The sequence below is a fragment of the Budorcas taxicolor genome, chromosome 4 (assembly GCF_023091745.1).
Source record: "Budorcas taxicolor isolate Tak-1 chromosome 4, Takin1.1, whole genome shotgun sequence".
Lineage (NCBI taxonomy): Eukaryota > Metazoa > Chordata > Mammalia > Artiodactyla > Bovidae > Budorcas > Budorcas taxicolor.
The window spans coordinates 65,957,261-65,969,846 of record NC_068913.1 but is presented as its reverse complement, the minus strand read 5'-3'; positions in this window follow the sequence as shown (position 1 = coordinate 65,969,846).

Sequence of the window (12,586 nt, the reverse complement as noted above, 5' to 3'; positions counted from 1 at the left end):
ACGTATTCTACTTAAAACGCTGTTTGTTGCTCAGAGAGGTTTTAGGTCTTGCCCAAGGTCACAAATGGTTAGTTAGTAATGGAGCTGGATCTTGTGCCTGGGACTACCTTTCTAAACCTAGCCTCCTATCCTCACTGCTTCCCACCTGGAAGTTCTCAGGCATTGAATTGTGAAGCAAGAAAATTGTGAAATATACCAGGGGTCCCTAACTTCCCAATCTAATGCTTAATGATCTGAGGTAGAGCTGATGGAATAAAATAGAAATAAAGTGCACAATAAATGTAATGCACTTGAATCATTCAGAAACCATCCCTCCCTCTGCAGTCCTTGGAAAAACTGGCTTCCAGTCCCTGGTGCCAAAAAGATTGGGGACTGCTGAAATACACAGCATATGTGTGAAGGGAGACTGACTTTATCAGGGATGCCTGGGAGCCCTCCTCCCTCAGTGCCCAGCACTGATAAGACTCTAGACACTGTCATCTGTGAAATGGCATACAAATAAGTATGTGAACAGTAATATTATTATGAAGGTAGCCTCCAGATAAACAAGCTTCAAGATGGGAGGAGAAAAGAAAAAGGGTTTTAGAATGCTCAACTGGCATTTAAGTCAGAGGATTAACTGAAGTGGAACAGCTATGGCAGACAGGTTCCTTACTGCTAGTGCCAACTGGGAAGCTTATTTACACTATTTATGGGTCCAAAGCAGCAATCTGTCCTTGGCATCATTTCCTGTGAAGTGGACAGAAGCTGAAGTCCAAGGTCCTGAGCTAACATCACATGTGGAATCCTCCACCTGTTAGACAAATACACACTGTGATCTCCACACCATGCAAGGACCATGAGGAGGGTCTCTCACCTCTGCCAATGTCAGAAATCCTTCTTCTCAGGGCACACAAAAGGGTGCAACAGTGTCTGTCAACCCATTTGGGTGTATGGCTATATTAAACTCTTAATTATTCTTAAGCACTGTTTATTCTTGCTCATTTGATGGACAAACAAAATCCTCTCTGGGCAAAGGACCTTTTAGAAAGGTAGCTCTGGGGGCAGATATTTCCTATTCTTGGACCTTGACTTGATTTTTTCCTGCAAATCTGACATAGGCATCATTAGTAATAATGTAACTGTGAGCATGGAAGAAGGTGAGATGTCCTGGGCTTACTTAAGAGTACATACTCCACTTTGGCTCTATCTGTTGGGGAAATATATAAACATAAAGCCAGGCTGGATGAGTTACAAACTGGAACCAAGATTGCCAGGAGAAATATCAACAACCTCAGATAGGCAGATGATACCACACTAAAATGGCAGAAAGCAAAGAGGAACTAAAGAACTTCTTGATGAGGGTGGAAGATGAGAATGAAAAAGCCAGCTTAAAACACAACATTGAAAAAACTAATTAAAATAAATTAATTAATTTTTAAAAAACTAAGATCATGGCATCCAGTCCCATCACTTCATGGGTAAACGGTGGAAGCAGTGGCAGATTTCCCCTTCTTGGGCTCTAAAATCACTGTGCATGGTGACTACAGCTGTGAAATCAGAAGATAATTGCTTCTTGGCAGGAAAGCTGTGACGAATCTGGTCAGTGTGTTAAAAAGTAAAGACATCACTTTGCTGACAACGGTCTGTATAGTCAAGGCTATGGTCTTTCCAGTAGTCATGTACAGATGTGACAGCTGGACCATAAAAAAGGCAGAATGCCAAAGAATTGATGCTTTCAAATTGTGGTGCTGGAGAAGACTCTTGAGAGTTCCCTGGACAGCAAGGAGATCAATCCAGTCAATCCTAAAGGAGATGAACCCTGAATATTCCCTGGAAGGACTGATGCTGAAACTGAAGTTCCAATACTTTGGCTACCTGACACAAATAGCTGACTCACCAGAAAAGACCCTGATGATGGGAAAGATTGAAGGCAGAAGGAGAAGAGGGTGACAGAGGATGAGACGGTTGGATGGCATCACTGATTCAATGGACATGAACTTGGGCAAAATCCGGGAGATGATGAAGAACAGGGAAGCCTGACGTGCTGCACTCCATGTGGTCACAAAGAGTTAAACGTGACTTGGCAATTGAACAACAACAATACTTCGGAATGGACTGGTAAAGAGCCACCCTAAGTTCTCAGCCACCCCCCGCACAACCCCACCGCCGCCTGCCATACTGGCTGACCCAAGCCTTTCCCCAGAACACACACACACCCTCTCCAAGAGGGAGCCATAGCTCAACTAAGAGTTTGACTGTTGATGCTGCTGTTGATAATCAGATTCTCCCCAGTTCTCCTCTAAGTGGGAAGTGGGAAGCCTGGAAAACGTAAAACAATCTTGTCTTTTTTTCTTCTTTCATTTAAAAGAAAAAAAAAGGACCATATATGGTGAGCTAGAGCTTGGTTAAAGAGGGAGTTGTTAGAGAATATGCCAGCTGTAGGTGATCTCATTCTCAAACACTTGCCTTTCCTTTTTCAGGCCACTGACCTCTTCAGTCAAGGGCAGGAGTGCTCCCAGCCAGACAGACTTCCACCAGTGGGTGCTCAGCATAGTGTGCATTGAGGGGCCTTGGAAAAATCTGACTCACCCCTCAGCATCCTTCAAGGATGTCACAAATGTATTGACCTTGGATCCTGGGAGTTTTACCACTGACAGTGTTGAATATTACCTGAAACAGTGATGATGGAGAAATCCCCCATCCTTTCATGTCCTGGAAAACAGCTTACAACCAAAAAATCACCCTTTCCCAGATGACTTAGCTAACATTCAAGAATGTCCCTTTGCTTACTTATGACTAGGGTAAACAGTGACCCTACAAATTCCCATTCTTTACTTCATAAATGATTAGCTGAACTGTCTCATCTCCACTGATCAATCAAACCAAATGCTTGTTAACCATATGGTGGTTAAGCTTCTCTCCTTCTTCCAGGGCTCTGCACTTTGGCCCAGTCTCAGCCTGAACCAGCATACAGCCCCTCCTGAGAACTGAATTGGACATTCAAATTTGAATTTATACAGTTTTCACTTGTCACAAAATATTATTCTTGTATAATATAAGAACATCAAAAAATATTCTTGATTTTTCCCAGCCATATAAAAAAATGTAAAAATCAGTCTTAGCTCTAGGAATAAACAAAAACAGTAGCAGACTAGAGTGGATCAGTGAACTGTCATTTGCCAACCCCTGCTCTGGAAATCCTGATGAAAAACTGTATTGCAGGGAGGAAGAAAGTCTCTCTGGTGAAATTTTAGGATCTGTGTGATTGGGAAAGCAAAGTAAATTTACCATTGCTGAGATTTGTTTGGGGATAAGATATTAAATTTATTTTGAAATTTCAAATACCATTTTTAAGGAGCTTGAGATTTTTTTTCCTTCAAAAGGAGCATGGGTTCCCATAGATTACAAAATGCTCCTCACCACAGTCACCAGGGTGGCCACTATAAATATAAATATATATATATATATATATATATAGTATTTTATACTATATCTTTGTATTGGCATGGATATGAAAAAAAATTGGAATTCTGTGCACTGTTGATAACAATATAAAGTGCCCTAGCTGCTATGGAAAATACTGTAGTAGTTTCTCAAAAAGTTAAACATAGAATTATCATATGATCCAGCAATACCAATTCTGGATATGTACCCAAAAGAATTGAAAACAGAATCTCAGGAAGATTTCCCTGTGCCCAGCAGCATTATTCACAACAGCCAAAAGTCCAACCCAAATGTCCATCAATAGATGAATGGATAAAGAAAATGTGCTAAACACATTCAGTGAGATATTATTCGGTCTTGAAAAAGAAGGAAATTCTGTCACATGCTATCATATGGATGAACCTTTAGGACATATGCTGAATGAAACAAGTCAGTCACAAAAGACAAACACTGTGTAATTTTACTTTTATGAAGTACCTAGAGCTGTCAAGCTACCAGAAACAGAAGGTAAAATGGTAATTACCAGGAGCTGGGGGGAAAAGAAATGGGGAGGTCTTTAATGGGTATGGAGTTTCAGTTTTGCAAGAAGAAAAAGTTCTGGAGACTGGTTGTACAAGAATGTAAATTTATGTAACACCACTGACTTGTACACTTGTAAATTATTATGATGGTAAATTTTATGCTATTTGTATTCAACCACAATTTTTTAATCCAATTATTTAAAAGATTCCCTAAAGCAACACAGAATGAACCTGTGCCGCCTTCTAGGTGAAAAAATTATATCTGAAGATACCTATTGTGCTCGCACCAATCTTCTCTTTTCCAAGCCAAATGTTGGCTTCATCAATTCATCCCCATATGACAGACTGCTCTGGCCCTTTGTTCTCCTCCATCGTGCTTCTTTTAATACTCTCCAGTTGTTGTTTAAAGTTGAATTCCCTTAAAGTTGAATTCCAAGACAGAAGACCATGATCCAGCGGTGGTCTAATCAAGAAAGAATGAGTATCTTGGAAGTGTTCCTCCCTATAATCCCGCAGACCCTGGCTTCCATCCATTTGCTTAGAGAACGTCATCTACCAAAATCCCAGGGCTGTGTTGTGGATGCTACTTTCCCCATATGTTTCTATGCTACTTAATTTCATGTTTTGTCTCAGCTGTGTTAAATTAAACTGAACCACTTCAAAGAAGCAAAGAACGAAAAAAAATTAGATTTCTTGGTCTAAGTAAAAAAAAAAAGACCAAATTTGAAAGTCACATAAATCTCCCTTCCCAGTTTTTTCAACTGTTCTTCTCATGATAAATTTCAACAACTAAGCTTCTTAGAGGAAGACTGAGACAAAAATATCACCCATGTGTCAAATCAGTTTGGTTGAGTGTGCCTGTATTTGACTGGTGGTGGCTGCCTGCAGCACTGTGCTTAGCAGGAACCTGAAGCCATGTGAAGGCAGAGCAGGGAAGATGCAGTGATCTGTCCAAGGCAGAAATAGGAAGAGAGAGGCAAGTATGCCACTGATTTCCCAGCAAGGCCCCGTGGGTTTTATTGTGGGTGAATTTCTGCCAACGGTCCTGTGATTGAAATCCAAAGGCTATTAGTGAGAGTGCTTCAATTGCTCTTAACTGTCATTACCCTATAGTAGGAAATAAAGCTAGGAAAGGAAATCTAATATCTGTAATTCCCTCAGACTTTAAAGGACATCTGCACGTATTGGGCTGATTATTCTGTTTTGTCCCCTCCCACCCAGTTTTGAGCAAGTGTCTGAAACAAAAACAACAAACATAATTCTATGATTTTTTTAAACTATAGATAATATAAAATATATGTATGTAAAAATATTCTTTCAATTTTATATGAGATTTCTATGTGGGTTGTGTGTATGTGTGTATCAATCTATGTTCACTAAGGTAGAAGGACATATACATTATCAGTTCAGTTGCTTAATCATGTCTGACTCTGCGACCCCATGGACTGCAGTACACCAGGTTTTCCTGTCCATCACCAACTCCTGGAGCTTGCTCAAACTCATGTCCATCGAGTCGGTGATGCCATCCAACCACCTCATCCTCTGTCATCCCCTTCTCCTCCCACCTTCAATCCTTCCCACAATCAAGGTCTTTTCAAATGAGACACTTCTTCGCATCAAGTGGCCAAAGTATTGGAGTTTCAGCTTCAACATCAGTCCTTCCAATGAATATTCAGGACTGATTTTCTTTAGGATGGACTGGTTAGATCTCCTTGCAGTCCAAGGGACTCTCAAGAGTCTTCTCCAACAACACAGTTCCAAAGCATCAATTCTTCAGCCTTCAGCTTTCTTTATAGTCCACCTCTCACATCCACACATGAATACTGGAAAAACCATAGCCTTGACTAGACAAACCTTTGTTGTCAAAGTAAGGGTCTCTGCTTTTTAATATGCTATCTAGCTTGGTCATAGTTTATTTCCAAGGAGCAAACATCTTTTAATTTCATGGCTGCAGTCACCATCCATAGTGATTTTGGAGCCCCTCAAAATAAAATCTCTTACTGTTTCCATTGTTTCCCCATCTATTTGCCATGAAGTGATGGGACCAGATGCCGTGATCTTAGTTTTCTGAATGTTGAGTTTTAAGCCAACTTTTTCACTCTACCCTTTTGCTTTCATCAAGAAACTCTTTAGCTCTTCTTCACTTTCTGCCATAAGGGTCGTATCACCTGTGTATCTGAGGTTATTGATATTTCTCCTGGCAATCTTGATTCCAGCTTGTGCTTCATCCAACCTGGCATTTCACATGATGTACTCTGCATGTAAGTTAAATAAGCAGGGTGACAATATACAGCCTTGACGTACTCCTTTGGAATACGTCAGCATATTAAAAAGCAGAGACGTTACTTTGACAACAAAGGTCTGTCTAGTCAAGGCTATGGTTTTTCCAGTATTCATGTGTGGATGTGAGAGGTGGACTATAAAGAAAGCTGAAGGCTGAAAAATTGATGCTTTTGAACTGTGTTGTTGGAGAAGACTCTTGAGAGTCCCTTGGACTGCAAGGAGATCCAACCAGTCCATCCTAAAGGAAATCAGTCCTGAATATTCATTTTCCTAAAGGAAATCAGTCCTGAACAGACTGATTTGGAACCAGTCTGTTGTTGCATGTTCAGTTCTCACTGTTGCTTCTTAACCTACATACAGATTTCTCAGGAGGAAGGTCAGATGATCTGGTATTCCCATCTCTTGAAGAATGTTCCATACTTTGTTCTGATCCACACAGTCAAAGGCTTTGATGTAATCAATTAAACAGAAGTAGATGTTTTTCTGGAACTCTCTTGCTTTTTTGATGATCCAGTGGATGTTGGTGATTTGATCTCTGATTCCTCTGCCTTTTCTAAATCCAGCTTGAGCATCTGGAAGTTCACGGTTCATGTACTGTCGAAGCCTAGTTTGGAGAATTTTGAGCATTACTTTGCTAGCGTGTGAGATGAGTGCAATTATGCGGTAGTTTGAACATTCTTTGGCATTGCCTTTCTTTGGGATTGGAATGAAAACTGACCTTTCCTAGTCCTGTGGCCACTGCTGAGTTTTCCAAACTTGCTAGCATATTTAGTGCAGCACTTTCACAGCATCATCTTTCAGGATTTGAAATAGCTTTGCTGGAATTTCATTACCTCCACTAGCTTTGTTCGTAGTGATGCTTCCTAAGGCCCACTTGACTTCGCATTCCAGGACATGTAAAATCACAGCAGAAATACATAGGAAAAGGAATTAATCACAATATCTTCTGTATTGCCAGCTGTTATATTTAAACATACTCAATGTATTTTTATGTTAAGAGGCAAACAATGGCCCCTGAGCCAAATCTGGTCTGTTGCCTGTTTTTATACAGTCTTGAGCTAAGAATATATTTTAAAAAGATCCTTAGAGTTAGGAAATGTTTTTTACATTTGTCCTCCTGTAAAGACAATATTCTCAAAGCTTACCAAGCAAAATTATAAGTCCATGAGATTTCTTTACTTTCTCTTTTTGAAAATATAAGTTCTGCCATTTTTTTAAGTGAAATCTTTGAGTCACTGTTGCTTCCACTCTCACAAACCAGAAAATTGAGGGAAAAAAAAAACCACCAAAGTCTGTAAAAATTAGACTAAGCTAAGATGTACCAGCTTCCCAAAACCAGTCTGTTGATTTTTTAGAAACATATTCTTGAATATTGAATGGCATTAGCCAATCAGAAATGGTTCTGCCCCTCTGTCCCAACCCCACTTTTCTACCTGGAGCCCTGCTTCTCCCTCCTCACTGTTCTTAGGGCTGCTCCCCTCCTCTGTCCTTCTGGGTCTCACAAATCCCACTGGGTTCACTGAGGTTTGTCAGTGGCATTCACCGCTTTTACATCATTCTATAAGCCAGAGCAACTTGCACAGCCAAACCCAAGTCAAGAAGGCAGGGAATGGTCTTTCAATACAGTATTCATATAAAGCAACAGATATTGACATCATGGGGGAAAGAGAAGGCAGGGAAGTTGGCCCAACTCAAAGGGAGGACTAAAGTACTGAGACCAAAGACCGTCTACCTCACAGCATCTGTCTCTGCCTCTGAGCACTGGTGTAAAAGCATAAGCAAGCTCATGTCACCTGTCCTGCCCCTCAAGCCTCGAGGCTCCTCAGACTCATTAATAAAACAGAGCATAGTACCAAACTGAGTTTGGGAAAGGACAGATTTGGGTTTGTTACCTAGTTCTCATCATGTATACCACTGAAACCTTGGGCAAGTTACTTAACCTTTCTCTGACCCTCATTGGTTTCATCTGTAAAAGAGAGATAATAATTGTCTTGTTTACACGTAAAACATGACATGTTTTATCAATTGGAGTATGACAGGGAGGAGGCAGCACCCCCAAACTGGACAATATAAGTGATAAACAAAGGGTCTCCTATGGCTGATTCATGTTGAGGTTTGACAGAAATCAACAAAACTCTGTAAAGAAATTATCTTTCAATAAAATAAATACTTTTTTTTTTAAAAAAAGGGTCTCATTTACAAAGGTGTGGGCAGAGTATAGAAAAACCAAGAAGAGGGAATGGTTAGGCAGACCAGTGGTTAGAACTCTGCGCTTCCACCGCAGGAGGCACAGGTTCAATCCCCAGGAGGGGAACTAAGATCCTGCATGCAATGCATGAGGCCAAAAAAAGAAAAACCAAAAAGGGATAGTATAGTATCCCAGGATCAGCAAAGGCAGGAGACAGACCACTCAGAGGCCTGAGAGTCAGCGGAGGGAACAGCTACCCAACCCCAGAGCTGTGGTCAGTCTGGACTGAGTCTGAGGAGAATACCCCCACCCCCTCCTCTTCCTTCACCCTCCCTCCTACCAATGTCTCCCACTGATCAAACCCAATGGGAAGCCAGAAGACAAAAGCCTGCTGATGCAGTGAAGACAGGACAGCCTCCTAAACTAGGCTTGGCCAGTTTAATAAAAATACAGGGCCCAGATATATTTAAGTTTCAAATAAACAAAAAATACCTTTCTAATGTAAGTATGTCCCAAATATTGCATAAGACATACTTATACTAAAAAACTGTTTACTAAACTTCAGATTCAAATTTAGCTAGGCCTCCTGTATTTCATTTACATCCCAGGGTACAGCACAGGATAGAGAAGGGTGATGGTGCCAAGTCCAGCTGCTTTGGCCGCTGAATGGGTCACTGCAGCCTTACCACTCACCTTGCCTGGTCCAAGGATGGCAACTTCATCATGTCCAGTTCTGGTGAGTATGAGATCCTTTATCGAGATGGCTGGAGGCTGTAAGCTGACAAGGGATCACTATGAGAGCTGAGACGGGGAGAGGGCCACCTACACCTGCGTGCTGGGCTGCCATGGCTGTGGCGCGTGGCCATACGGCTCAGATAGAACCGACATCAACTCCCTAAGCGGCTTCCGCAACCAGCGTGGAGGCTGCGGACAACTACTTCTGCAAAGTGCTCCACTTGCAGTACACTTGTGCGTGCACCAAGGCACCGAGCCTCGTGGTTCATAGTCATGGCAGCCACGTGACAAGTGTGCAGTTCATGCACGATGACTTGCACCTGCTCACGCTGGGCGCACCTGGGCGGCAAGGACACCAGCAGCTTCCAGTGGGGGATGCTGAGCGCTAGGGGCCCGGCGTCTGCCACACCCTCTCGAACCCCCTCAATGTCCCCAGTTGGCCCCGCCCCATCCAAGTCCCTTAAGACCTGGCCGACCACATCCTTGCATTTCCCTGGAGTTTGCAAACACACACACACACACACACACACAGTGTGTGTTCCCTATACACACACGGTACAGAGCAATGGTTGGGCCAGGCAGCCCCAGCCTGGGCCCTGACTCTAGGTGCCTGCTGAGTGAGGATAAACCAAAATCAAAGTCGCAAAAAAAACAAGTGGAGGTGGTTGGGTGGGCAGGGTGTGGCGGGGGCGCTAGGCGAGTGCAAAATAAACAGCGCTCCTATGCCTCTTGTTGCTAATCCTATTCTACCAGTTCCCTTTTCTCCTTGTTGGTTCTGAGTTTCTCAGGGCAGCCTTTGCTTTATCAGTAGTAACTAGTGAAAAACACCAGGCATGGCCATGAAAAAGAAATGCCCTCCTACCTGCTGATGAGAGAAACCTCCCCAAGACAGGCCTCTCTTCCAGCTGCAGAAAGGCAAGCAGGACTCTCACAAAGTGGCCCTTGCCGGTGGCTTTTCTAACAAGAGAAGCTTGTAAAACTTTCACCTCTTAAAATCTGTAATTCTACTTTAACTTCTTGAAATACAATCTTTCTTAATAATATATTGTCTGTGTAATGATACTGAAATTGATATCTTTATTTTCTAGGAGGTACAAATATTTGAAAATTTTCCTGAAGCCAGGAAAAGGTTGATAGTACTTTCCTTGTCTCCCACATGCACAAGCCTCTGGCTGGATTTTTCTACTTAAAGAGTTTAATATCTGTATTAAGATTTAAATTAATTATAGTCTCATTGTGAAAATTAAATGGGCTAATCCCTGAGAAGTAGTTAACAATTACACATGATGAACTCACTCCAGACTAGCTCTCAAAATCCCAAACTAAGATTTGTGTACTTGTCCACTAGAACAGAAACTGATAAAGTGGAACAAACAAAAGTAGGAGGAACATTACACTTGGCCAGTATGGGGCAGGCCCAGGGCCCAGCCCTGGGGGAGAGAAAAGCCAGACTGAGGAGCCTGGTCCCCAATGCCTGTCTGGGAGGCTCCATCAAGGGCATGAACAGCCCAGCAGGAAGGCAAAAATGGTGACCAAGAAGCTATAAGAAGCTGATATACACAAGGACAAGCCAGCAGACCACATCTGACAACAGGAAGTTGGGGATCTTCTCTTCTAAAATAATTTATATGATCATAAGTTATATTATAAACTGAAACTAATTTTTAACATTCTTCAGTGGTTTTGCATCTGTTAACTTGTATTATTATTTTACCTTCTTTGGAACATTTTAAGGAATTTTAAACAAAGTCATCTAATGATTCTTCAATCAGTGTGCTTAATCACAATAATAATCATAGAGAGTCCCCCTTAAGCACTTCCCATGAGCCAGGGGATTTGGTAAATACAGCACTTTGCTGATTGTGCAGGGCAGGGCTTCTGATAATGTCCTAGAATTGAAGCCCAGCTCCACAATTAACAGCTGTGTGATGTTGGAAGATGATCTCACATCTCCATTTTTTTAGGTTCTTCTTCTGTGAAATGGGTGAAGATAGTAAGAAATTTGCCATTGAACTCTCTCTATAAAATGCTGGCTGTAGTAAATATCAACACCTGTTAACATGTCACTTTATCATCATGTCATCATTATAACACAGCAAGGGTCAAGCTTGGATTAATCCCATTTTATGGACTTCCCTCGTGGCCCAGACAGTAAAGCGTCTGCATACAATGCAGAAGACTCCGGTTCGATCCCTGGGTGAGGAAGGTCCTCTGGAGAAGGAAATGGCAATCCACTCCAGTACTCTTGCCTGGAAAATCCCATGGATGGAGGAGCGTGGTAGGCTACAGTCCATGGGGTTGCAAAGAGTCGGACACAACTGAGCGACTTCACTCACTTCACTCATGGACAAGGAAACGGTTCAGGGGGATTAAGCTACCTGTCCAAGTTTATGAAGGTTCAAATCTAGGTCTCTCTGACTCAGACCCACGCATGTTCTTAACCACTGTGCTATGTCAGACTCCCACCATTTATCAAATCTGCAGCATTTTGAAAATGACAGAGGTGGCTTAGATCTGTGTGCGTTTGCTTTGTCTATTTTTTAACATTTAAAGAACTTTTTTGCCAGTTTGTCTAACAGGCTGTTTATTCAGAATAGAAGCAGGGTCACAGCGGACGATGAAGCCATGGCCTGACAACCAAAGGACAAGTCACCAGCTCTGTTGTATGAAGAGGGGGCTGGGTCCCAACCTCCAGGGAGGTACCTAGGGGCAGCCTAACCAAAACAGGAGGTCAAAGCAGGAGAAACAGCAAAGCCCACCTGAGACCAGGGCATTTCCACTTCCTCTGGTCCCCGTAGTCACAATTAAATACAGGTGTAATTACCCAGCAACATGGAAACTGTGAGACGGAAATGTTAAAAGACTTACCCTTTAAGTAAACGCTGCAGCAGGACTTGTGCTAGAGCTTAAGTTGTGGGTCACGGAGGAAAAGAAAGAAGGTGCAGATAGCACAACAGAGCACAATCAGAGGGGCCTGAGATGGTTGCAGGTGGAGCACTGTGTCTACACTAGTGAGCTGTGGGGAGCTCCAGGAGCCTTGTCTAGGCAGAAGGGACCCCAGCCAAGCAGAACACACCCAAGTCCAACCGAGCTTGAGCTGCCTCTGGGCTCTCCCTCCAAGCAACGGGCTGCTGCTCCAGTCAGCAAATGCCATTCTCCACAGAAGGCAGGAGCGTGGATGGAGGTAAAGGAAGGAGAGAGAGCTCTGTGGGGACCAGGCCCCAGCACACTGCCTAGCAACCAGAGCAAAGCCTACGTGACCCCAGATCACTACCTCAATTCTGCAGCTGCCTTGGGCTGCAACGTGGAAACTCCAACTCTGCCCTCCAGGCAAGTACAGTCAAGCATCTGACTTCATCTAGCCCGTAAACAAAGTGGGGGAAAACACTTGGGTTCTGTGTTGGCTGCAAGTATCAGGAAAACCTGACCAACA